The sequence below is a fragment of the Dermacentor variabilis genome, chromosome 11 (assembly GCF_050947875.1).
Source record: "Dermacentor variabilis isolate Ectoservices chromosome 11, ASM5094787v1, whole genome shotgun sequence".
Taxonomy (NCBI): Eukaryota; Metazoa; Arthropoda; class Arachnida; order Ixodida; family Ixodidae; genus Dermacentor; species Dermacentor variabilis.
This window is the reverse complement of record NC_134578.1, coordinates 105,153,483-105,180,434: the sequence shown is the minus strand read 5'-3', so window position 1 is coordinate 105,180,434 and position 26,952 is coordinate 105,153,483. Positions and strand designations below refer to the sequence as shown.

Sequence of the window (26,952 nt, the reverse complement as noted above, 5' to 3'; positions counted from 1 at the left end):
CGCGTGGTTGTCAACACAGTCATAGTCGCCCCATGGTCGTCATAGCATCGTGATCATGCTAGCTTGTTCAATCCATCAATATCAATCCTACTTGGTCACATTATTGAAATTATGCTGTTGCCATTCATTCGTGATTATGTCGCTGCTGTCATGGCATTGTCGTGAGACAGTAACTATCATGCGTGCCATTCCATAGCACTAATATTAAATTAGACACGCAGCTCTCGTTAGTCCGTAGTCGTGACGCTGTCGTTTTACTATCGTCATCACCTCAGTAACGTCATAAAATTACCATCTAAACGCGGTCATCACAATGCCTGTCCATTCAAGGACGTCATTCTTGCTTCGTCATTAGATCTAGGAACTGTATAAACAGAATTTATTTAAAACTCAATTTTTATGCATTTAGCGATAATAGGGTTGATTGGTGCTATCAAGAAAAAATAGCGTAAAAGTTTAATTTGAAAGAAAAGTACCAATGTACCAGTACACTGTGGTAGGTTGGGCATTCGCATTGAAGCTCGTACGGCGCCGTTGAGCTGCACGCGCGCATTTCACGGCAGTGCCGCTAGATGGCGCAGCATGTCACGTGGGGAAGGAGTTAAGCCGCCTACATATCTCATATACGGCGCTTTTGGTCATTGGCAATACGCTGTGTTGCAGCATTGCTTGAATGCAAGTAGCACTGACGTCGACTCATCGTGGGATGGGTTCTCTCGTATTTGTTTTGTTTTGTTTTTCGTTCGAAGTGACGCAAGCGGTGACAAAGGGAAATGGTTTTATTAACTGCTTCTCGTGGAGGTCATAATTCCTCTCTATCACATAGCATTTTCGCTTCCATTAAGGACCTAAGAATCGGCATGTTGCAAGATGCAGCTCGCCAGAGTATTACGCGTACAAAAATTTCATGGCGCAATTTCTTGTTAATAAAAGTGCTTCATTAAACAGTTATTGCCACAAAGCATTTACAGTCACATTGCGCGAGCTTGCTGCAAACAACCTGTAACAAGTGCCGGGGTGCTGAATCTAGCCACTGCAATACAACCACCCCTTGCGCACTTTAGGCAACGCCTTGTTCCTAGGATGGAATATCCCCACCACATTGCGCGCTGCTTCAATGCAATCACTTTTACGGAAGTTATAATATATGTATTTGTATAGGGACTGCCAATGAATGAAGTGATCGCCCCATATTTCGAATGTGTCCATTTTGAAGTCGGAAGCTGTGTACTGTGAACTCCAAGCGATGGAAAGTTCTGAGGCTCGTCGATAAACAATGGTGTTCCCACGGAAACAGGAGCTGTACTCTGTACTATATGATTCGCCAATGCAAAGCTGTGGTCCGTTTCAGTTGGACAGCGTCCATTTGGATTTGCGGTGAGCACAGTCACGGCAAACGAGGGTAGACATCATCGCCGCAGCGAGGAGATTTACGGCACCAAGCATGACATAGAGGTTGTCGTACGATCCCAGGGTGTCCCGGAAGAAACCTGAAATGTGGGAGAAGCTAGTCAAAACTTGCACTAATACAACGTGCATTATAACAATCCTTTCTCAACAATCTCCAAATAGACCATTTTTTTTACAAATACTTTGTTCTGCTTTTCCTCCACTACACTACTGCGAAGCGCGCGTCCCACCCATATCTTAGAAGCCTATGGTGTTGGGCTGCTGAGCACGAGGTCGCGGGATCGAATCCCGGCCACGGCGGCCGCATTTCGATGGGGGCAAAATGCGAAAACACCCGTGTGCTTAGATTTAAGTGCACGTTAAAGAACCCCAGGTGGTCAAAATTTCCGGAGTCCTCCACTACGGCGTGCCTCATAATCAGAAAGTGGTTTTGGCACGTAAAACCCCAAATATTATTATTATTGTTATCTTAGAAGTCTGCTATTCCGCGTGCCCCAACGTAACTCGCTCGTAGCACACACCTTTACACACACTTAATTATAGAGCCGCTGTGCTTGATGAACGAGATTTATGTAAAATGTTGCAAATATATTTGCGCATCACAAAAGGTGTAATATACATTCTGACCGAATATATTATAAGAGAGAGAGAGAGAAAATAATGCAGAGAAAGGCAGGGAGGTTAACCAGAGGTAGTTCCGGTTGGCTACCCTGCGCAGGGGGAAGGGTTAAGAGGGATAAAAAGAGAAACAGAGTGGAAGGGGGAGATAGAAAGAAAGGAAATTTCCGTATGGGTAAGGTGGAGGCATACCTTCTCGGACACACGGTTGCTACTGAAAAGCCTAGCGAGCAGTGTTGCAGAAGCAAATTTGGGACCGTTTCATGATCTGCGACTCAGAAGTGGCGAAACCACTTTATGACCAAAAATATCGCACTCGCGCCAGTGCAAGAGGAAATTATGTCATTCTTCGTTTTTTATCGGGTGTGGCACCAGCACCCCTTTATTTCTTCTGTCGACGGTACTGTGCTTTCGACAGATTGACGACTCCCAAACCACTCACGAACCAACACGTTTTGAACGTGTGGGTTTCTATTGAATATTTGTTACGCTATGTTGGATACGTGTACCTCGGCTAGGCGCGTCTACTCAAATTGTATGCGAGCAGCTAATTCTACAGTAGATCCCCGTATGCAAGCAGATGAGTACCTATGACTGCTCCCTAACTTCCTTCGATGCATAAGTCAAGAGCCGACAGACTTGCGCAGCGTCACTAAATTTCATGATAGCTGACAGTATTGCCCGTACTATAGCACTGTTCAAGGCTAGCTGTGGTTTGTTTAACCCAAGTATATTTCCTTCAAGTTCGTTGTTTGTGGGCCTGCGGTCTGCCTGCCCACCGGCCCTGTCATGATGATGTCTCAATGTGTTTCTCACAGGGCAGTTAGCTTTGTGAGTGGTAATAAATAAAGGCTATTTCTATGCTTCGTTTGAAGTATCAGTACAAACAAGAACGTTGAAGTATGAATCCAGTAGCGCTTCAATCAAAGATGGTAAAAGATGACATTAATGTGTTGCTAATGGAAATAGACATTGCACCGAGTGTACCAGGTAACATTTAAGAGGAAACCTCTTTTAAAAGAATTATTTAAATAATGGGAGGTATCTTTTGGCTACTCGATCCGTCAATGCAGCGAACGCCAGAAGGAAGACTAGCTATCACAGTTCATTATTTAGCTATTCGAAATTAGTTGATTAAGTCTGTAAGTTCCGGTAAAGAGGCTGATATTTGAATGAATGTATTGTAGAAAAGCGCTGATAAAGTGATGTTGAAGCCGTCATTCGTTTCAAAAATGGCTGTCCAAAAATAATAATAAATTAAGCTCTTGGTTTCTGAATTTCACGTATAAGGTACTGTGAAATTTGTAGCCAACGTAACCATAGGCAGACCGCTCTACCTCTTGTGAGCTTGCTTTGTTGTCCTATTGTCCGTCATCTAACCAAGCGTAGCACAGTTAAACAAAAAATGTCAATGTTGAAATGTAAAAGACCCAAAGGAAAAGAAATGGCAAGGTGCCATTTACGTGGAGGGTCACCTGCTGTAAGTCCCGTCCTTCACGATATATAGTAAATTATCAAAAGAGGTAGCAGCTGTAAACTATAGGTGAAATTTATTTTTGTACATGCACTTAAAATGGTAAAACACTCAGGTCACAACCAAGAAAGCCGAAGAGAGTTGCGTTTACTTACCCACAATCGATGGACCGCTTAATGATATTGGTACAAGGAAGCTGCCAGTAATGGCAGCCATGACCGGAAAACAATGTATACCCACGTATTCGGATATAAGGACGCCCCTCATGCATGACACATAACCTTGACAGACACCGAGGATCATGCTTAGGCCAACAAACCACTCGAAGGATTCGATAATGGATGGTAAGAAAGTCAGAAACGACGTGGCGAGGGCAGCTACCGTAAACGGTGCACGGCTGAACGCTATTCGGTCCGCTGCAAATGGCACCACTGTCTGGCCCACAATATAACCTAAAGCCCTGACAGTCAAAACAAACTTTGCCTCCTCAAGCGGTGCGCCTTTTGCTTGTCCGTAGTCCACAGCCGTTGTACTGTGCAGCGAAGTGGACCAGTCAAAAAGCACCAAGAAAGCTACCAGGATGTAAAAATCTAGCGTATGGAACAGTGATGACACATTCTTCTTGGACAAGCCAACGCACAGTCTAGTGTCTTGCAGTTGAGACGCGGGCGCTTCTGCGAAACTTTGGGACGGCACGATTATTGTGCTGCACACAGGCGTCTGAGGCGGCTTCGTCGTGTTGGCTGCAGCGTTGTTGTTGCTTGCAGCGCAACGCACCTTGCACCAACTGTTAAAAGGACGAGGACGCCTGAGAAGGAGTAAAAGTGGTGCGCATTGAATAATGAACGCTCCGCTGAGGAGAAGAGCTCCGTGCAGGCCGTAATAACCGGCGAGGAGGGACGTGATGGATGGAGCAATGAGTCCGGCTGCGCTCCACGCCACGTACTTGACAGCTGTAGCGCTTGCCCGGTACTTGTCAAAATAGACAATTGTGTACATCGAGAAGCATGTCAGTGTGGCGCCTAACCCCATACCTGAAATCGAAAAAAATAGGATCGCATTACTCAGATATCTTGTTAAAAAAACTGCTTGTTTGGTTAGTCGGTATTTACTCTTTGATGTCTCTTGACCGTGGCTTATATTTGATGGTATATGACTGCACAGTAACAACCTACACAATTGTTGCTCCGTTATTTTAAGTGTTGAGTAAGCGACTATTTAAATGCGTAAGCCTTTCTATGCCTAACCTATGAGGAGACCCATTCATTCATCCGTATGTCACGTAGGACGAATCACTATAAAGACAGTAATAGATAAAAGAAAATATTGGTGGTGGTGAGTTTCGAACTTACAACTCCCCGCCCAGAGGCCGAGTGCCTTGCCCACTGGAATAAACACCAACGCTTGTAGAATGTCAATATATCTGTTCCATATGAATGTGTTGTACCAGCGTTGCAGAACGAATGTCACAGGCAAACATTTTCTATGAATGGGTGTCTGAAAGATTTGGTAATGGTCGAATGAAAACTTCTCTAGGAGCACATGTAGAGCCTAGATGGAGCATCGTAGACATAATGAAAAACTGGTTTTAGGAAAATTTCATGAAAACATGCTACATCGCCAATTCGTTTCGGTGGTCGTGGGATGCGCCTTCCGTTAGGTCATTTCTTTACAGACCCAAATGCCACCGACTCTGAGGGCCCATGCGTTTCACATCGCGCAACACAGGCAGATTAGCAGTCAGTGAAAGTTGATAAAGATGACAAGGAGTGATGAGGAGTTATATGGGTCTCATCATGATTGATAATGGTTCAACGCGGCTGGACAAGGTGCTAAAGAGCGATAAGGCCTTATAATGGTCCAAACAATTGTTATAAGATTAATAAGCACCATAAGGGTCGGATCAAGTGCGATAAGGTTCATAAGAACCGATAAAGGTTAATAGGGATGGGATCAAGTCCGATAAGGTTAATAAGGGGAGATAAGGGCTGATAAATATCGGATCCGTTGCGTTAAGGTAGATACCGACGGATAAGGGCTCGCAAGGCTCGGATCGAGTTTGATAATGTTGATAACAATTAATAAGGGTCGATAAAAGTAAGATCAAACCGATAAGGTTGATAACGGTGGTCCCGATAAGAATTATAGAAGATAAGATAAGAATGATAAGAACCGATAAGAAATGATAAGGGTTTATACTGGTCGTATCAAGCTTCAGAGCATTGATAATGACACCGGGCTGCGTGGAGAAAAGTGCCTCAATGCTTACGCATAATTAGATAACTCCCAGAGAAATTTCTGCAATATTTTTTTCACTCAACCACCACTAACTAAGAAAATGGCTACTGATAAAACTGCTTATAGCTTAGTAATTAAACATGTATATAGAATTATTTGTTTCAATGTGGATTCAGAAAAAATGACCGACATAAGATTACTTCCGTTGCACGCAACGAAGCATGTCCAGAAGCACAAAGGCCAGCTGTACACAGGTCCCCCTGGCGTCCAATTACTGCGACCGACTCAAGATCCAGAGACTCAGCCGCAGGATTTATCCTCCCCCTCATAGGAAGCTCAACACTGAAGAGGCAGCAGCTCTCAGACTTATTCAGACTAACACATTCCCAAACTTACCCAGATACAGCAAAATGTGCCCGCAAACATATCGCGGCATCTGCCCCTGGTGCGGCGAAATACGCCCTACGCTCTTTCACATATCGTGGGGGTGCGGGGCACACCTCAACACTTAAAGACGCCTAGCACGTCATTTGAGAGGTGGGAGGTACAGCTGACCAGCGATACCCTGGTGGGGCAAGAAGCTCTTGTCTAGCAAGTACGTCGAGCAGCCAGTGGAGCAGTGGAGTCCTGGAATGAGGACGCCACCCACTCGACCTCAAGAGCAACGACCTCGATGATCCAAATAAATGTTTTCTCTCTCGCTCTCTCACTCTCCATCTAAAAGCATCTAGATACTTGTGCACGTTGACGCTATTCTGTTGACATACCAAAGATGATTTTATTACCAATAGCACGAACAGACTACAGACGATCCGCGGTGGTTTGCTAAAACATCCAACCGAATCACGACTGCCGCAACGTCTGTGTTTGGTGTATGTACATTTTGTCGTGGATCGAAAGAATGGAAACATGCTGCCGAACTCCGAAGCCTGGATAATCATCACTCGCCTTCCGCCGATATAGTTTACATAACACTTAGGCCTAGCGCGTCTATAGAGTTCGTAACTGGCGAGTGAACGAGCCCAGCTGAGAAACTCCATCGACGGAAATGAATTCTCAGTTACGTTTTCCGTTACAGCGATTTAAAATATGGGAATCCTGACTTCGTGTTGTGTGCGATGTGGTGAATGAACCGTGTGTAACTGCGGGTGGCGAACCGCAGCGTGTTTAATGGGGTCTCAGTCGACTCAAGTTTATCGGGCGAGCTGTGCATTGTTTCCAGCGACAAAAATTCCTTTCCAAAGCGAAAACCACTGGGGCCCGGACAATGGGAAGTACATACGTCATCAGCCATGCCGCCCGTTTCAGCTGTTAGCGCGCTCTTTTGTTCGGCACGTGAATCCAGTTCGGTGCAAGTGCACAGTACTCCTTCACTCACTTTGTTTTCAAGTGCATTACCCTTATCGGCTAGTTGGGGATGTATCGCTCGTGCAGCACTCAAGAACGCTGACGCACTGAAGGAGACATGACAAAGCGCAGTCATGTTTAAGTCAGTGTGTCTTTATACTTAAGCACTACAAAAAGAAATGATCTTTTTACAGTATGTGTACCATGTGCAATGCATAGGAGGACGTGCATTATGCAAGAACTATGCGTGCAGCCGCGTATACCAGGATTGCTTCGATGCCTGCTTGAGAAGCAGAATGCACTAAGCCAATGAAACCGTCATTGATTTTTGATCTCTTCTTGATGGATATTGTTTCTTGGCGCAAGGGCCAGAAATGGCCAAAGAGCGCCATGACATTTGATTATGAATGGCAATGAGTATCGTTGAATATGGCGTGAAACGAGTGGCTGTATATTGGCCTAAAATATTCGCTATAAATGGTGTAAAATCTGTATCTATTAAAATAATGCCAATGAAAAGTGAGCTCTATGGTTGTAAAAGTACGTTGTGAATGAGTAGATACTAAAACGTGTTAATTTATAGCAGCACCAGTGCTTCTGCGGAGCCCTTCAGCGCAAGGGCTGCGAGGCATGTGCTTTGTGAGTGATTCCATTGCAGCTACAGCCTCTAGGCAGAGGCTGTGCTACAAATAGACTGGCCAAATAATGTCTATTGTATTTGTTTCTTCTAAGAAGTTCAGTCCTAATTTAAAATTAAATAGAGGGTCATTGCCTAAATAGAAGACTGGGTGTAAAGGCACATTATGACGGTATAAGAATGGGAAGAACTTTTTTCTCTCCCTTTCTAATAATGTTCACTGAACGATAACATGAAGGACTGTAAGTCTACTGCCACACCTAGTGCATGTTGGAGGGTTAGTTCCAGTTAGAATGTACGAGTGAGTGCTATAGGTATGCCCAATTCTTAATCTACAGAGCAGTACTTCCTGATGTCTTGTTGTTTTCTCAGAAATCCAGTTCCCTATCTTTGGTTTGATTAAATGCAGTTTGTTGGATACCTGAGTGTCCCATTGCCTTTGCCAATATTTCCGTAGTTTATATTGTAAAAAAGGCTTAAGGTCTGTGTAGGGTACAGGTATATTGAATTTTGCGTCACAAAAAGCTACAGATGTAGCCCTTTCGTCAGCAGCTACGTTGCCCTCTATGCCTCTATGGCCAGGCACCCAACAAAGAACAATTATTTGGTTCGACATGTATGCTGAGCATAGAAGGTTGTAGACTTCATTAAGGATAGGGTTTTTGTGTTTTCGCAGACTTGATATGCCATTAACAACGCTTAATGAATCTGTGAATATGATAGCCTTTATTATACCTGTTTGTTTTATATGTTTCACAGCAGAGAGGATCGCGTATGCCTCCGCTGTGAAAATGCTGGTGTTTGGATTTAATGCACCGGACGTTGAGAATACGGTCCGAGAGCTGCATAAGCTACACCATAAGTTGACTTTGAAGCGTCTGTATAAAACTCCGCGCAGGAGTACTTAGCCTGGAGTTCGAGGAATGTGAATGTATGTGTACCTCAGGCGCATGTTTTGTTAATGCGACGAAAGACATATCACACTGGATATTCTGCCATTCCCAAGGTGCTGCAATGTTAGTGGGAGTCATTAGGACTGTTTCTCGATGTTGAATACCAGTTTCATGAGCTAGTTGTTCTAAGCGCACAGACAGAGGAGCTCGAACAGATGGGCGGTTATGGTGAAGTCTTGCAGAAGACAAGTCAAGGACAGTTGAGTAACACGGATGTTCGTTATTCGATTTACATTTTAAAAAGTAGGAGAAGCTTAGATACGTTCTGCGCAGATGTAACGAGCATTCGTTCGCCTCCACATACAGACTTTCCACAGGGCTTGTCCTAAATGCGCCTGTTGCCAGCCGTATGCCTAGATTGTGGACTGGGTCGAGGATTCTGAGAGCACTATCCGATGCGGATTGGTACACCACGGCTCCATAGTCGAGGCGTGATCGTACAAGGCTCCTATATAGGCTAAGCAAACACCGCCTGTCACTGCCCCAGTTTGTTCGAGAAAGTAGCTTCAGCAGGTTCATTGTGTTCAGGCACTTCGCTTTGAGATATTTCAAATGTGGAATAAAATTAAGTTTTGAGTCCAAGATAATACCTAAAAATTTGTGTTCAAGGCTGACCGACAGTCGTTGTCCATTAAGGTGAATAGTGGGTCCTGGTGATATGCCTCTCTTGTTTGAGAAGAGAACACATGTGCTTTTTTGAGGGTTAAATTTAAAACCATTTTCTTCTGACCACTTTGAGAGTTTGTTTAGGCCGAGCTGTAGCTGTCTCTCGCAGATGCTAAGATTGCACGATCTAAAAGCTATCTGTACATCGTCTACATAAACCGAGTAAAAGAGTGTACGAGGTATGACGGTGTGTAAGGAGTTCATTTTCACAATAAAGAGTGTACAGCTCAGCACTCCACCCTGCGGTACACCTGTCTCCTGTACGAATGATCGTGATTCCACATTGCCAACTCTAACACGAAACGTTCTGTCAGACAGGTAGCTTTCAATAATGGTCAGCAGGTTGCCACGTATACCCATTCCAGAAAGATCCCGAAGGATCCCAAAGCGCCACGTGGTGTCATACGCCTTTTCCATATCAAGGAACACAGAAACGGCATGCTGTTTGTGGATAAAGGCTTCACGGATGTACATTTCCATGCGGACAAGCTGGTCTCTCGTCGACCTGCCTTCCCTGAAACCGCATTGGTAGGGGTCTAATATTTTGTTGGTTTCAAGACAGTGGAGCAAGCGTTTATTCACCATCTTTTCAAAGAGTTTGCGTAGGCAGCTTGTCAACGCTATCGGTCTATAACTGTTTGCCAAGGAAGGGTCCTTACCCTGTTTCAAAATGGGAATTACAATGGCCTCTTTCCAGACAGAGGGAATCTGGCCAGAAGACCATATACCATTGTAAAGAAAAAGAAGAGTTTTTAGTGTTTCAGATGGCAAGTGTTTTAACATTTCATATATTATGCGGTCAGAGCCTGGGGCAGATTTGTTGCAGCCGTTTAGTGCAGCTTGAAGTTCTGCTATGCCAAATGGTCTATTATATACCTCACATTTTGCAGTTTTTCGTACTAATGGCTGCCGTTCTATTCGTGTTTTATGTCTTTGAAATGTGTCAGAATAGTGTGACGAACTGGATATGCGTTCAAAATGTGCGCCTAGATAGTTCGCCTGGTCTTCCATACTATCTCCCTGTGTATTTACTAAGGGTAGCGAGTAAGGTTGTCGGCCTTTGATTCTGTGCACTCTATTTCAGACTTTTGTCTCATCCGTGTAAGAGTTAATTCCTGATATATATTTTTGCCAACTCTCTCTTCTAGCTTGTCGGCGCGTTCTCCTTCCCTGAGATTTGACATGCTTGAAATTAACAAGGTTTTCTGCAGTTGGAGAATCGCGGAGCAACCCCCATGCTTTGTTCTGCTTTTTACGCGCGTTACGACACTCCTCGTTCCACCACGGAACACGGCGCTTGTTAGATGATCCCTTTGTTTCTGGGATACATTTGGTTGCGGCATCAATCAGAAAAAAGGTGAAGTATCCAACCGCAGCTTCTAGGCTTAGAGCACAGATGTCAGTCCACGATATGAGAGTAATTTTTGAGAACTGTTCCCAGTCGGCTGAATCAGTTTTTCACCGAGGAAACTGTGGGGGACATTCATTCATCTTCGGTGTAGACAGAATTATCGGGAAATGGTCGTTACCGTATGGATTTCCAATAACATTCCATTTAAGATCAGGTAAAAGGGTGGGAGATGCAATACTGAGGTCTATAGAGGAATAGGTTTTATGTGCAGTATTATAATATGTAGGTGCCTTACTATTCAAAAGGCATGCACCAGATGAAAAGAGAAACTGTTCAATCAGTCGACCTTGCACATCGCAATGAGAGTCGCCCCATAGGTTGCTGTGTGCATTTAAATCTCCTAGAGCCAAATAGGGTTGGGGTAATTGATCTATTAATTTATGGAATTCATGTTTATGGAGCTGATAATGCGGAGGTATATACAGAGAGCAGACGGTAATAAGTTTGTTTAGAAGTATGGCTCGAATGGCCACTGCCTCTAGGGGCGTTTGTAGTTGTAGATGTTGGCACGCTATACCTTTGTCGATTATAATGGCTACACCGCCAGATGATGCGATGGCATCATCACGATCTTTGCGAAAAATAACATAATGACGAAGAAAGTTAGTGTGTTTAGATTTAAGATGGGTTTCCTGTACACACAGCACTTTTGGAGTGAGTTCGTAGAGAAGTTCTTGAACATCATCAAGGTTTCTGACGAGACCTCTGACGTTCCACTGCATAATTAGCGTGTCCATAATGAAGTTAATTTGGTGCTGTGTGTACGGAAATAGAAGTTATGCCTTACATTACAGAGCTCTTTCGAGGCCCTGTAACCGGGGTTTTGCTTTTTCTGAAGCGCTCGAGGGAGCCTCGCCGCTCCTTAGGCGCTTGTTGCGCCTTGAGGGTAGGTGTAGTGTCCATTGCCTCTAGTGAGGCGCCGGACACGTGCTCTTGCGAGCGAGAAGTTACCAGCGAGAGTCCCACCTTGGAGGGCAAGACCCCTGCGCCCAACAGCCCGGAGGTCGATGGGGCTCCCTGGGGGATTTGGCTGCGCCGGCTGTTGCCAGCGCTGGAAGGGGCCGGGGAGGTTGGGGCAGCCTCGGCTGCGCCCACCTTCGAGGTCGATGGCCCAGACTGCTGTGTTGGCGTAGCAGCGTCAGCTGCGGCCGCCGGGGGGGCGGATGGCGTCACTGCCGCCTCACTGGGTGTGGGTCGGACAGCCGCCGGAGACCGTTGTGGCGCTGCCCCCTGACGCGCCACTTCGGCAAAACTAGCCTCAGGAAGGTATGCAACCCGCCTGCGTGCCTCTTTGAATGATATGTTTTCTTTTACTTTGATAGTGACTATTTCTTTTTCTTTCTTCCAAGACGGGCATGACCGCGAGTATGCGGCATGCTCGCCATCACAGTTCATGCAGTGTGGAGCGTTTTCGCACGTTTCAGAGGCATGGTCACGGGAACTACATTTTGCACATGTCTGGCGGCCTCGGCAGTTCTGTGAGCTGTGGCCGAATCGCTGGCACTTAAAGCATCGTAGGGGATTTGGAATGTACGGTCTCACTCGGATTTTCACATACCCTGTCTCGATAGCGTCGGGTAGACTGCTTGAGCCAAATGTAAGTATTAGGTGCATGGTATTGATTTCTTTTCCGTCACGTCTTTTTTTAATTCTCTTAACATTGATCACGTTCTGATCGTTCCAACCCTCTAGTAGTTCAGCTTCAGACAATTCTAGCAGATCAGCATCCGATACAACGCCACGGGTAGTATTCATGGTACGGTGTGGGGTCACTGTGAGTGGAACACCCCCAAAAGATACAAGTTTGGACAGTTTTTCATATTGTTTCTGATCGCGGAGCTCTAGGAGAAGATCACCGCTAGCCATTTTCGATGCTTTGTATCCGGGACCGAATACTTCCGTCATAGTTTTCGAGACAACGAAAGGCGAGATCATTCTTACTGTCTTCTCAGGCTTATCAGAGTGGATGACATGAAAGCGGGGAAAGTTCTGTGTACGATTGCCAAAAAACTTATAGACATCTTCGGTGCGCCCTCGTTTCTGAGGGCGATCAGGAAGTTTGGGGAAAGAAGTTTCCATGAAAATGTATAAAAATTCGGCAACAGCGCCGACCGCCCACCACGGAGCCCAACGAGCGGACGCTGCAGAGCTTGCATGCAAGTCTGCACGACGCCAGCCGTACGCCGCCACTATAACCAAATATGGTGTAACCAAGATTGGATAGCCACACAGGGTTAACCCTTGCCGCCAAGAAGAAGGAAGTAAATAGAAGAGAGAAGAAGAGAGGAAAGATGTAAAGTGAGAGATAAAGACGAAGGTTTGAGAAGAGAGAGACAGGAAAAGGCGACTACCGATTTCCCCCGGGTGGGTCAGTCCGGGGGTGCCGTCTGCGTGAAGCAGAGGCCAAAGAGGCGTGTTGCCTCCGCCGGGGGGCCTTAAAGGTCCGAGCACCCGGCATTGGCTCAACCCCCAGGATCCCCCTTTCCCCGGACACGGCTAAGCCGCGCACGGCTACACGCGGGAGGGTCCAACCCTCGTGTGCTCGGGTCCGTGGTGTCGCAACACACCAAACGCCTGCTTGCGCAGACGCCCCTGCGGGGTTTGATCTCTTCTTTTGTTTATGGAAAGAGCAGACGGAGTGAGTGCAATGCGGGGATGGGGACAAGGTGTCATCAGTGCTTCGTGCCATTGGTATACTTAAATTGTCCAAATTTCTTCAACTTCCACTAAAATATTTCTCGCTACATTGCTATTTACTATAGTCAGGAAAAATATTAACTCTAAACCTAGTTCTAAATGGATCTTTGCTGAACATGTTTGATTATTTAGTTAACACTTCCGCCGCAACATTAAGCCGATATACAGCATACGCATTTCAAATAAGTATGTTCTGTGAAGAAAAACGACTGCGCCTGCGGTAACAAACTTTGCACCAGCACTGCAAGAAGTGCTGCCTTGCGTATCAGCCACAACAAAAGTACTGTGCGCCCAACCTACTACTTCGGAGGCACCCTTATGAAGACTGTTCGGACCCTCCCCATTTTGGATGCACCACTCAGCCCTTCTCTCGACTTTTCCGCATATGTCACCAGCACTCGTTCTAAGGCTCGTCCCATTCTTGCGTTTGTGTCCCGTGTCTCCCTTCTCTGTGGACAACCCGAGGTTTCCAGAGGAATCTACGCTGCTATCATTCTGCCAGGGCTTTAGTACTGCTCATCAGTATAGACCCGTACCAAACTCGCGTCGCTGACAAACTTGAGCTTGTTCAGGGTCGGACAACACCCACCCTCTACTCCTGTCTTTTCGGTCGTCGCAACCTCATGCCAGCCTACGAGGATCGCCTCAATGCCCTCAAGTGGCACACCTTGCAATACCAACGCAATACTGCACAAGTCTGTCTATTCTGCAGGATGCTTGACGGCTCTCTGGACCGCGCTCATCTTTCCTTTTCAGTGCCTCTGAACAAACGGCCAGGACTGCCTGAGCTCCGTCAGGCCTGTGCTGTTTCACACCGCAGTTCTATGCTTATACATTGCATATAGAGCTTTCTCTCCACCTCCCGACCATACGGACTCCCCTTCCTTACGACCGGACTGAATTGGCCCTCCTACGTTTTGTGCGCCCTTTAAATGTGTGCGTGTGTGCCGTGCTCTTAGATTGAGCAAGTGTGTGTGTGTGTGCGCGCGCGCACGTTGATAGGGGGGGGGGGGTGTATTCTACACCCTGCAAATTCACGCTCTGGATGGCTGGCTATCAGACGCTCTAGAGTACAGGGTTCAGACTTTTTTTTTAATCTTTCGAGCTGTTTAGAGTACCACGTAGAGTATCCTTCGTTTCTGCGTCGATTACCGTCAACTAAACAAACATCACGAAGAAGGACGTATACCGCCTCCCACGGGTAGGCGACGCATTGGATTGGCTCTGCAACGCTAAATGCTTATCGTCGATGCATCTCAACTCTCGCCACTGGCGAGTAGAAGTCAAAGAGAGGGATCGCGAAAAGGCCGCTATCATCACACCAGACGGCCTCTATGAGTCGAAGGTCATGCCATTCGGACTGGACTCAGCGCCTGCAGCGTTCCAGCTCGTCATGTAGTCCGGTAACTTGCAATAGTAAGTTTAATATCTTGGGCCCAAATAAAACCCGCATCAGATATTAAGCTGCATGATAAGAAGAGATACTGCACTTTGGCCCGCGTCGCACCACTTCGCACCACCCTTCTTTTTTTGTCGGCGTTCCAAGCACTTGCGTATCTCCTTTCCTTCCGCTGTCTCGGGGTGGCGCTCCCGTCGAAATGTCACGCGTGTCTAGTTTCCTTCAGCTCCTCCGGGTGGCGGTCCCATCGTCCACGCGAATGCTTATAAAAATCGTGGTATAGAGTCCGCGCCTATATTCAATATTCCCTGTCACCACTGTGTCGTATGCTAATAGCTTCGCTGGTCATCGACCTTCACAAAATGGAGTGGCTCTTGATTTTTTTCTCCTTTTGCGTGGTGTTTAAAACGATAACCATTGATGTTTGTATCTGTGTCACCATTTTTGAGGCAGAAGCGTCGGAGCAGAGCGGGGCGAAAACTAAAGCACCTCAAGCTTCGTAAAATACCGACACGCTTTGAGCAATGCTGCCACCTCCTCGCGGGCCCTGGCAGAGGCCGAAGCGACATCGCTGTTGGCCCAATGGCATCACGTGGGCCATCGCGCCGGCTTAGTTTGTTCACTGTCACGTTCCAGCGCTATTTTCGCTTGTCAAGCGTATACCGACTGTCGAGGCGCACATACTGGCGCTCTTGCCGTTCCGCGTTGTTTTGGTTTGCGAACGCCTTGAACTAAGTTTTCCGGCAAGTGTGACGTCGCTTCACAATATTTTTTTATCACCACGACCTGCTGCGTGCGCCTTCGAATGCGAAAAATAGTTTCAGCAAAGGCAAGAGTCTCTTTTCGATACCATCCAGTAAGCGCGACGGGTTAAGAAGAAAGACATGGATTCATCGAATTGGTAGGGATAACTTCAGACCAATGTCCTCCACAAGACTATGCGAGGTAACATGCGAGTCTTTCGTGGTGTGTGGCGAGGCTTGCGTAATACGCTCCTGATCATAACGTAGTAGATATGCGACACATTTCACTGAGCATGCTGCCATCTATCTGCGCGTTTCAACAGAATCCATACACTACGTGTACTTTGTATAAACACATCGTGGTCGTATTTTGTGTGGTTAGTCGTTTAGTACACGAACAGGCTTGAACTCGCGGGCACGCGAGAATGCGTGCAAAAGCGTGATTATGAAACTTTTAACATTCAGCACCGTCCTTTTAGCAAAACTTGATGCTCAAGCGTGGAAACGCATCTTAGCAAAGAAACTCGCTGCCTTTTATGCTTACTTACTAGCCTTTTTTAAAGCTAATAGCTTCGTTTGCCTCTCTTGTTCGTCTTTGTTATTGGCGGTGACCCGTTAGATTTGCGATACAAAGATACCGATAAAAAGAATGCGTGCTCCCCGAAAGTGAGTTACGCGGTGCGTTGAGACAACAAATGCTGCCTAAATATGAATGACTTCATCATTTCACTTGCCGCAATTTCGGCCGTGTGATAGCGCGAAAATGCTTCGCGCAGTCATCCCGTCACTAAAGTCATAACTCGCAAATCTTATGTCGGAGAGAGCGCAACCGTGCTCAGCGTATGCACCTCCGTGCAACTCGGTTCGCGACAATAAAAATAACATTTGGGGTTTTACGAGCCAAAACCAATCCGGAAATTTTGACCACCTGGGGTTCTTTAACGTGCACCTAAATCTAAGCACACGGGTGTTTTCGCATTTCGCCCCCATCGAAATGCGGCCGCCGTGGCCGGGATTCGATCCCGCGACCTCGTGCTCAGCAGCCCAACACCATAGCCACTGAGCAACCACGGCGGGTCATTCGCGACAAGGACGTCACTTTGTGAAAGGATGAGCAAACGCACGATGGAACGTTATTCGTGACGGGTCACTTACCTGAAAAAATAATTTACTCAGCGTGAGCTCACGACGCTCTTGTTTCAGAATGAGTGAAGCACTGTTACCGCGTTCCCGCTTCGCTAACGAATGCTAAAAAGTTACAGAAATTACGATAATTATCTACTAACGCATAGGCATTGTCTGGCTCGGCCGCGACTTCGTTTTTGCGTAGCTTTACGTAATTGACTTTTCCTTGCTTATGCGCGTCAATCCATGACTTTTTCGGGGGCAAAGAATACCGAGGCTTTAGTAGACAATTGTCAGACTTTGTCGCCGCATCGGGCCCTTCAATGCAATAGTACCTATGGAGCGAAAACAGCGGCCACGAGCGCGCCTCGACGATGCATAGCGCTCGAAAGCGAACACCCGCTGTCGCAGTAGCGGATGAGTCGTTGCGAGAGGAGAGAGTGCATCGTCGCGTTGCCATGTCGCCCTCGCTGTCGCACTCGCAAGCCTGTGTCATGCGACCGTTCCTTGTCCACGCAAGCTCTCGCCCGAGTTCTGACTGCGCTTCCGTAAGGCACAATACGAACGCGCCAAGCGTCTGAACGCACTCGCTTGCCTGCAAGTTGTTCATAACTCGAGCGACGCTCAGCAGCGTTCAGTTGGACATTGGGCCACCCCAAAATCTCAAGTAGGCCCACACTCAAATTTCAAGTTGGCCCATCCCCACATTTCAGTTGGGTCAACTCAATATTTCAAGTAGGCCCATCCCCCAATTTCAATTGGGCCACCTCCACCCCTTGTTCGAGTTGCACTCGGGCATGTAAAAAGGTTGTAGCTGGCCCAAGCCGTCGTCCGACTCATCCACGCTAGAGACGTGGGTGAAGGAAGGAACTTGCTCTCATCGAGAACTAGGAGTACGAGATTTATTTACAATATCTTCATGAAGACAGCAGAACGTTACATTTCATCAGTCTAGCATGACTGAAAGGAAGCACATCGAGTAGCCGAATACGGCTGCTTAAACGCCCTCTGTCCTCCGTAGATCCCCAAGCGAGGGAAAGCTGCCGTCCAGCCTTCGTCTAGTCGGAGCGTCCAAAGTCACCTTTGAGGGCGAGTATTCACGCACTCACTTTTGCTTCACTGAACGCACCGAACGGAGAGGGCCCTCGCAGACGGGAGTTGTCACGCTTGACTCATGCTGGCTCCTCTTGATTCCAGAGATGACTCCGCAGTTAGCCGCCGCGTATGTCAAATGACCGCGACGAGTACCGGACGCCGTAAGAAATCACCGTAAAACACCCTTTCTCTTGCACCAATTAGACTGCGAAGGCGACAGCGAACCAACTAACAATACTCGGTCTGCCAAACGTGGCCAGCCTTGCTGGCGCCGAGGCGTTAACCGAAGAAGTCGAATTGTTGGCTTCATGAAGCGGTTCGTCGCAGCGAGCTAGGAGAGGTTCAAAGGTCCCTGCACCTGGAGGCCGATCGTAGCATTCCAAACTTCAATCTGCCCCACCCCTACCTTTAAGTTGGCCCACCGCGAAATTTCAACTTTGCCCATCCCCAAATTTAACTGGCCCACACCCAAATATCAGGTTGGCCCACCCCCAAATATCAAGTCGGCCCGCTCCCAAATTTCAAGTTGACCCAACCCCAAATTTCAAGCTGACCCTCGGCCAACTACTGTACATTCCGTTTATTCTTTATATTTACACGCGTACTTATCTTTATTGAGCGACCACGTTTCGCCGCCTAACAAATGTTATCGCACAGCGCGGGACGCGCCTGCATGTATCCGAAGTTTCTCGAAAGTTATCGATGCTTCTATTCGCTGTCTGTTGTCACCGAACCTTATGTTATCTGATTTCATTACCTGACGCGAATGGTGTAGAACCTTGTGGAAGGCACGCGGGTCCCAACGATTAGTCTGGAACATTCGACGATTGCTGTATAAAAGTCGACGCGCTTGACACGCTGATCAGATTTTCGACGATCGCCGACCGTGTTTGCCGCTATCCTTGTGCTATAAGTGTAGCCTGTTTTTGTGGGCACAAGTTCGGCCAATAAAAGTTAGTTTTGTCCTTCCCAGTATTGCTACTGTGTTCTTCAACGTCGCCACCACGTGACAATATTCTTTATATGCCTGAGTCCGTACTATATATTCTATATATTGCCGCCAGCATTGCGAGAAGAAAAAATTGGAGGACGCTCATGCTTCGCCTTCAAGAGTGGAACGCGACAGCGTTCCCGTCGACCCGCCAAGGGGTGTAAGACAATGGGCTACGGCGCAGCGACTACGCGCCCCGCATCGGACGCGGTGAGCGTCGAGCAACGCAGCGTTCGGCGCGACAACGAAATGTGCGTCTGAGCAAGCGACGCACGCCTGAGCCTCCTTAGAAACAGCTCGTTTCTAAGGCAACACCGCGTTCACTAGAGGCGCTTTTGTACCGCTTGAAAAAAAAAAACTCGTGGCTCAGTGGTAACGTCTCCATCTCACACTCCGGAGACCCTGGTTCTATTCCCACCCAGCCCATCTTGGAAGTTGCTTTTTATTTATGAAGTGCCTGCCGTGATTTATCGCTCACGGCCAACGCCGCGGACGCCGACACCGACGCCGACGACACCGGCTTTTCTGCGACACGAGCTCCTTAACGCTATCACGTTAAAAGACGACCGACACATCCCAACTGCGTAGCCGCCAAACCGCGAGCGTCAAGCAAAGCACCGCAAGCGACGCTCGGCCGGTGCTGACAGGCCGGCGGCTCGTGCGCGAGAATCGGACGATTGGCACGCGACAGGAGAGAGAACGGCGTTCGAAGGAGCGAAGCTCGAGGGACGCTTTTTGTTGGTGTTGAGTTTTCAGTCGGTTTTTGTTGACGGGCACAGGTTCGCCCAGAATAAATTAGCTTTCGTAGAAACGGCTGTTGTAACTGTTGGTTACATATCTGGCGGAGGTGCTGGCTATGATTCCAAGCCTCACACACGCCAGGGAAGGTAGCCCGGGTCCCCGAGGTTTGGAGCCAACGGAATTAACGCCTGTCCACCAACGCACGAGTCGCCGCATAGGAGGTGAGGCCCCCGCGTTTGGTCCTCTCGCCAATTCACCAAGGGCAGCGGCGGCAGCCAGCCGAGGTACCAGTGGGATGGCTGCTCAAGTAACCCCTCCTCACGTCATCGTTGACTGATCCCGGACGCCAGAATCCTTTCACGGAGACACATTTGAGGATGCCGAGGACTGGCTCGAAAACTTCGAGCGTGTCGCCAGATGTAACGGTTGGGACGAGACAAAGAAACTCCGCTATGTGTACTTTGCGCTGGAGGAATCTGCACGCACTTGGTTTCAGAACTACGAAGCGTCGTTATCATCGTGGAACGACTTCCGACCAGAGCTGCTAGCTACGTACCCGAGCACGGACCGCAGAGAGAGGGCAGAAGCCGCTCTTCAGGCGAGGAACCAGCGGAACAACGAAAGTGTGACCATGTACATTAAAGACATGACCCACCTCTTCCGCCGAGCCGACCCAAACATGGCTGAGGACAAGAAATTGCGGCATCTAATGCGCGGTGTGAAGCAGGAACTCTTTGCCGGCCTGGTTCGTAATGCGCCCCGCACTGTGGCCGAATTTCGATAAGAGGCGACGACGATGGAGAAGACCCTGCAGCAGCATGCGAGACAGCACAAGAGAGATGTATGCGTCGCATCATTTGACGTTGGGTCAGGAGCCCTCCTCAACAATATGAACATCCTACGCGAAATGGTGAGGTCCGTCGCAAGGGAAGAGCTGCAGAAACTGCAGCTGGCCCAAAGCCCTCCTACGGTGTCCTCACTTGCTGATGTCATACGCAAAGAAGTCCGGCAAGTAACTTGTGAGCCAGAGCCTCAGGTACGGCGCCACGCACAGCCAGAGCGGCAGCCGCGGATATCGTACGCCCAAGCTTTACTTCAGGACCTAGAACGCACCGACATTGTACGAACGGCCACAATACCCCAGGTACTTCCTCGCAATGTGCAGTCCATGCCAGAAGGAAGCCCCCGTAAAAGCGATGTATGGCGCACTGCAGACCGGCGTCCCCTCTGCTACCACTCTGGGGAGGCTGGTCACATATACCGGGAATGCCAGTATCGCCGAGTAGGACTGCGTGGCTTCTCTGTGAATGCGCCTTGCCCTCGAAATGGTGAGCGCCCTTATGAGATTGAGGCATTTTTATCTACGCGCCAAACTATTCGGAACCTCCAGCAACATGAACCTCGATCAGCAGCGCCGATGGTCTTCCAGTCCGCGTCCGTCTTCCATTTCACCGAGGCGTCGCTCCCAAAGTCCGCGACGGGAAAACTAGAGCCAGCGACCTGTGGAGGCAAGGCCGCTGACTCCCGGAACACCGAAGGCCCTCCATCGCCAATCCGACGAGACGACGGCAGTGATAACACAACGGACAAGTGCAGCGATGACGCCGTTACTTCCGAGTTGCGAGTCATCATCGACGACTTCGAAGTCACTGCGTTGATAGACACTGGTGCGGACTATTCAGTTATTAGCAGCGTACTCGCCAGAAAATTGAAAAAGGTGTTGACCCATTGGACCGGATCTCCAATACGTACAGCGGGGGGACACTTAGTCGACCCCGTAGGAATGTGCACAGCAAGAATCGGAATTAGAGGCTTTACATACGTCAGAAGCTTTATTGTTCTCCCTGAGTGTTCCCGTGATCTGATACTGGGCATAGACTTTTTGCAAACGAACGGCGCAATTATCGACTTGCAAGAATCACGCGTTTTGTTTTCCACAGAAAATGCTGTTACCATTTCTGATACAGAACAGCCACATATTTCCTCTCTCCGTATTGTGGATGAAGACGTGACGGTGCTGGCACGGTGCAGTATGACTGTCGTTGTAAGGAGCGACGTATTTCGTGACAATGAGGGACTTGCAGACGGAAATATCGGGCTGCTACTGGAAAAGCAAATATGCGTGGCAAGAGGCCTAGTTCACCTGCGTAACGGATATGCGGACGTCCTTTTGACTAACTTTGCCAATGAGGCACAACAAGTGGCGAAGGGAACAGCCGTAGCGTCTCTTCATGACTATGCACAATTTGCGGATGTATCAACCCTCGATGCAGCATCACCAGCTTCTGCCACCTTAGACAGTGTCCTTACCTCTATCGACATTGACCGAGAGCTGTCATCAATACAAGGAGATGAGATTGTGAACTTGGTCAAAGAGTTTGCAGAATGCTTTTCGACTTCATCGAAAGTCCGTCGTACTCCGGTCGCAAAACACCGCATTGTGGTCAAAGAACCTGCAAGACCAGTTTGCCAACACCCGTACCGAGTGGCTCCAAAGGAAAAAGAAGCGATAAGAAGTCTCGTACAGGAAATGCTCAAGGACGATGTAATACAGCCATGCAATAGTCCGTGGGCATCTCCGGTAGTCCTGGTCAAAAAGAAGGATAACACCCTACGATTTTCTGTTGACTACAGGAAACTCAACCTCGTCACGAAGCGGGATGTTTATCCACTCCCCCGCATCCACGACACCTTGGACAAACTACGCAATGCTTACTTCTTCTCTTCTCTGGATCTCGAAAGCCGATACTGGCAGATAGTAGTGGACGAGCGAGATCGCGAAAAAACGGCATTTGTGACACCAGATGGTTTATACGAGTTTAAGGTGCTTCCATTTGGTCTGTGTTCTGCGCCAGCCACATTGCAACGGATGATGGACACTGTTCTGTGCGGGATGAAATGGCAGTCGTGCCTCGTCTACCTTGATGATGTGGTGGTCTTCTCCACTACATTCGAGCAGCACGTGCAGCGACTGAGAGCAGTTCTGGATGCTATTCGCACGGCGGGATTGACCATAAAACCCGAAAAATCATACTTCGGCTTTCGCGAGCTCCGCTTTCTCGGACACATTGTCAGTGCTGAAGGCGTTCGCCCCGATCCTGAGAAGATCACTGCAGTAGAAATGTTTCCGAAGCCAAGAGACAAAAAAGCCATTTGACGTTTCCTGGGACTGTGTGCCTACTACAGGCGTTTAGTAGAAAATTTTTCTAAAATTGCCGAACCACTCACGCGACTGACAAAAGAAGATGTCCCTTTCGTGTGGGAAAAAGAACAAGACGACGCCTTCTCTGAGCTACGACGGCGTTTGCAGAGTCCTCCTATACTTGCCCATTTTGATGAAAATGCCGAAACGGACCTCCACACCAACGCGAGTAACGTTATGTCTGGGTGCCATACTTATTCAGTGGCACAATGGAGAAGAAAAAGCCATTGCGTATGGAAGCCGTACCTTATCGAAAGCCGAGACAAATTACTCAGCTACAGAAAAGGAATGCCTGGCGGTTATATGGGCCACCAGTATGTTCCGGCCATACTTATATGGCAGACCGTTTCGAGCCATCAGCGATCATCACTCTTTGTGCTGGCTGGAGAACCTGAAGGACCCTTCTGGAAGACTCGCTAGATGGAGTTTGCGTCTACAGGAGTGTGGCATCACGGTCGTTTACAAGTCCGGTATCAAGCACAATGATGCTGATTGCTTATCACGCGCACCAACCGAGGCTACGTCACCTGAATACGAGCAAGATTTCGCATTTCTTGGGGTTGTGAATACGACGGAAATGACTCATCATCAGCGTATTGATCCGGAATTACTCCTACTCATCGAGTACCTGGAGGGTCGACAAGTGAAAGTGCCTCGAGTTCTCGTCCGCGGATTGTGTTCGTATGTCCTCCGGAACAACGTTCTCTACAAACCAAACTTCGAGCACAGTGGTGAGACGTTTCTACTTCTCGTACCATCATCGCTGCGAGCTGAGATCTTAGAATCTTGCCATGGTGACCCAGCAGCTGGCCACTGAGGCGTTAGTAGGACTCTGGCGAGAATCCGCGAGAAATATTATTGGCCGAAGTTGATGAATTCAGTGCAGCACTATGTCAAATCGTGCCGAGATTGTCAACGACGCAAAACACCGCCACTCAAACCAGTAGGTTTTCTGCAACAAATTCAGCCACAAACAGCGCCATTTGAACAAATAGGAGTGGATTTACTTGGACCATTTCCCGTTTCAACCTCAGGAAAGCGGTGGATTGTTGTAGCAACTGATTATCTGAACCGGTATGCTGAGACCTCTTCTCTTACAAAAGGACTTACAAAAGGAACCGCCATTGAAGTGGCTCAGTTGTTTGTCACACACATAGTATTACGACATGGCGCACGTAAGGTACTCATAAGAGACAAAGGAACAGCTTTTGTGGCCCGTTCGATGCAGTCTGTTATGAAACTAACACATACTGCTCATAGAAAAACCACAGCGTACCATCCACAAACAAACGGCCTGACTGAACGGCTCAATAGAACGCTTGCTGACATGATCTGAATGTACGTGGACGTCGAGCATCGGACATGGGAAAGTATTCTACCATGTGCCACCTTTGCGTATAATACTGCAGTACAAGAAACGAGACATTTCACGCCATTTGAACTTGTTTACGGTCGGACAGTAACAACGACACTAGACGCGATGTTACCTGTAGATAACAGCACCGAAGACGACCCTGACGTTAGCGAGTACATAGAAAGGGCAGAAGAAGCACGGCAGTTGGCAAGGCAATGTATCATACAACAGCAATACGTGGACGCAAACCGGTACAACCTAGGGCGAAGAGAGGTACAGTACAACCCCGGAGACAAAGTGTGGGTATGGACGCCTATACGTACGTCCGGTCTTTCGGAGAAGTTACTGCGCCGTTACTTTGGCCCCTACAAAGTACTTCGCCGGTTGAGTCCCTTAAATTACGAGGTAACTCCTGAAGGCCAAGTCTGCTCCACACGACGCAGGACTCGCCCAGAGGTCGTACACGTAGTACGAATGAAGCCTTACCATGAAAGGCATTGACAACCAGAATTTGCACGTACGATCAAGCCTAGCACCAGCCATCATCTGACCACTGTCGTTCTAAAGCAGTTGGCTTCTCTATAGGCCTTTTCTACGCATCGGGACGATGCTTCTTCGGGAGGGGGGGGGGAGGGGAGGACTAATGCCGCCAGCATTGTGAGAAGAAAAAGACTACCGACATATCCCAACTGCGTAGCCGTCACACCGCGAGCGTCAAGCAAAGCACCGCAAGGCAACGCTCGGCCGGTGCTGACAGGCCGGCGGCTCATGCGCGAGAATTGGACGATTGGCACGCGACAGGAGGCGACAAAGAGGAGAACTGCGTTCGAAGGAGCGAAGCTCGAGGGACGCTTTTGTCGTTGTTGAGTGTTCAGTAGGTTTTTGTTGACGGGCACAGGTTCGCCCAGAATAAATTAGCTTTCGTAGAAACGGCAGTTGTAACTGTTGCATACAATATTCTATATGTTATATATACCTGAGCCCCTACTATATCTTCTATTGAGCATCAGGCCTCGCCGAACACGTACCGTATAGTCCTCCAACTGCAAATGTCATCCAGGTGATATTTGGACAAAAGGCAGCTGCTGTGGCTCCACTTCCACACACAGCGATGGAAAGTATCGTGATAGAGAAGACAGAAAGCTTGTTCTGCAGCAGTATTATTACAAATCCTGCAACACAAGTAAGAAGAATAATCATGCAGGTAAGTCATTCAAAGCAAAAAAGTTTACGGGTGTACAGAGATGCAAGCGTATTGTATACTATCCTTAAAGAGTTCACAACTCACGGTGTCTGGTTAGTGTAATTTCTGTTAGCTAAAATGATGCTATATTTGCGAGCGATTTGAACTCCCATCCTCTCGCGTGGGCATTAAAAACAGATCAGTGCGGTACTCGACTGGGGCATTGGTCTCGGGACAATAATCTAGTATGTAGAAATTCAGGTCATCTTACTTTTGTTGGAGGTTTACCTGCTCCAGTTCTAGATTTGACTTTCTCAGGTTCAGGTCTTTGTATCCTCTTGGTCGACTGTTTACTATGCCACAAATAGTGACAACATTACGGTGATTTTCAAGATTATGTGCCCGGTGACAGTCTTAGTGTCTCATGCGCGAACATACTTAAATTACAGTAAATTCCAAAGTAACTATTGGCTGCCCTATCTGAAGCGAATTCTAAACAAAAAAACATTAAGCATTTGTTCATTCTTGCAGTACTCCCATAGAAAAGCTGAATTTGAGGTTCACTCAGAAAGATAAATCCTCTCCATGCTGGTGAAATGTTGACTGCCTTAAGGAATATGGAAGGAAAGCCACCTGAAAGAAATCGTTACATAGCCAATGCCTGAAAAATTGGTCAGACTCTAAATACCTTCCACCTACACTTAAACTTACTGCATCAAAAGCCAAAATGCATACGACATCAAGCTTTTTTATTTTCTTGCCAAACCCAATAGCCAAACTCAATAACAAACGAGCGCTATCCGGCTTTCTTAGATGCAAGAAAATGATTCCGTTGGCGGCAAACGTCGACTCTAGAGTTTCCTCCCCACATGATATGATAGAGTCATTGGGAGTTTTGGCTAAAGGGCTGGAGCATCGCATTTCTTTTAATGTTCGTCCCCCTACATTGATTTCCCATATTGATGAGGCTTTTACCAAGATGACTGCGGATAAATTGTCACATGTCTTAAAAAATATTCCGACTGCGGCTCCAGGCCCTGATGCAGTCACCTCGGCCATGTTAAAAATCTTATATAGAGTCTCAAGACGATCTACCAAACATTATAAATTATTCAGCCAGAGGAGCTTGGATTCCAACAGAATGGAAGATTTCAATGACTATGCCATTACTTGAAAAACCGGGAGAGGGTTATACCCTACACAACATTAAACCAATCACCTTACATCAAATTTTGTAAAGTTGATAGAGCCTTACACGTTCGCGTTATGAGTATGATTATTATAAGAGCGCTTCTTAGTCAATGTCAAATTGGATTCAGGCCAGCGTGCATCATATGGCAGGCGCATATTGACCTGGAATATCGTATACAACTTGCGCGGCACCAAGGTCAGTATGCGGCATTGGTTACGCTTGGTATCACCAAGGCATACGATAGCGTTGAACACGAGATAATGGTATGCCGGTTTTCCCCAAATATTTGCAAGCATGCACTGCGCAATTTCTAAGTGGCGAAAAATTGTATGTCTTCCAGAACGGCTTTTCGTCGACTACATATAGGCAGGCAAAATGAGTTCCACTGGGCTCCGTGCGTTCTCGGGTTTTATTCAATATTTTACTGAGCTCCATTCCGTTCCAAGAGGACATGTACACTTACGTGTATGCGGATG

The 26,952-nt window shown here is 47.7% G+C and overlaps 1 long non-coding RNA gene across 1 annotated transcript; it reads right to left on the bottom strand.

Annotated features, from left to right (window-relative positions):
* Positions 1-438: 438 nt before the first annotated feature.
* Positions 439-25,271, bottom strand: LOC142564953 (uncharacterized). Its single transcript, XR_012824718.1, has 3 exons — positions 25,130-25,271; positions 3,658-4,536; positions 439-1,490 (listed from the first exon to the last, which is right to left on the bottom strand). It is a non-coding gene; the product is annotated as an uncharacterized LOC142564953 (long non-coding RNA).
* Between the last annotated feature and the right edge of the window lie 1,681 nt (positions 25,272-26,952).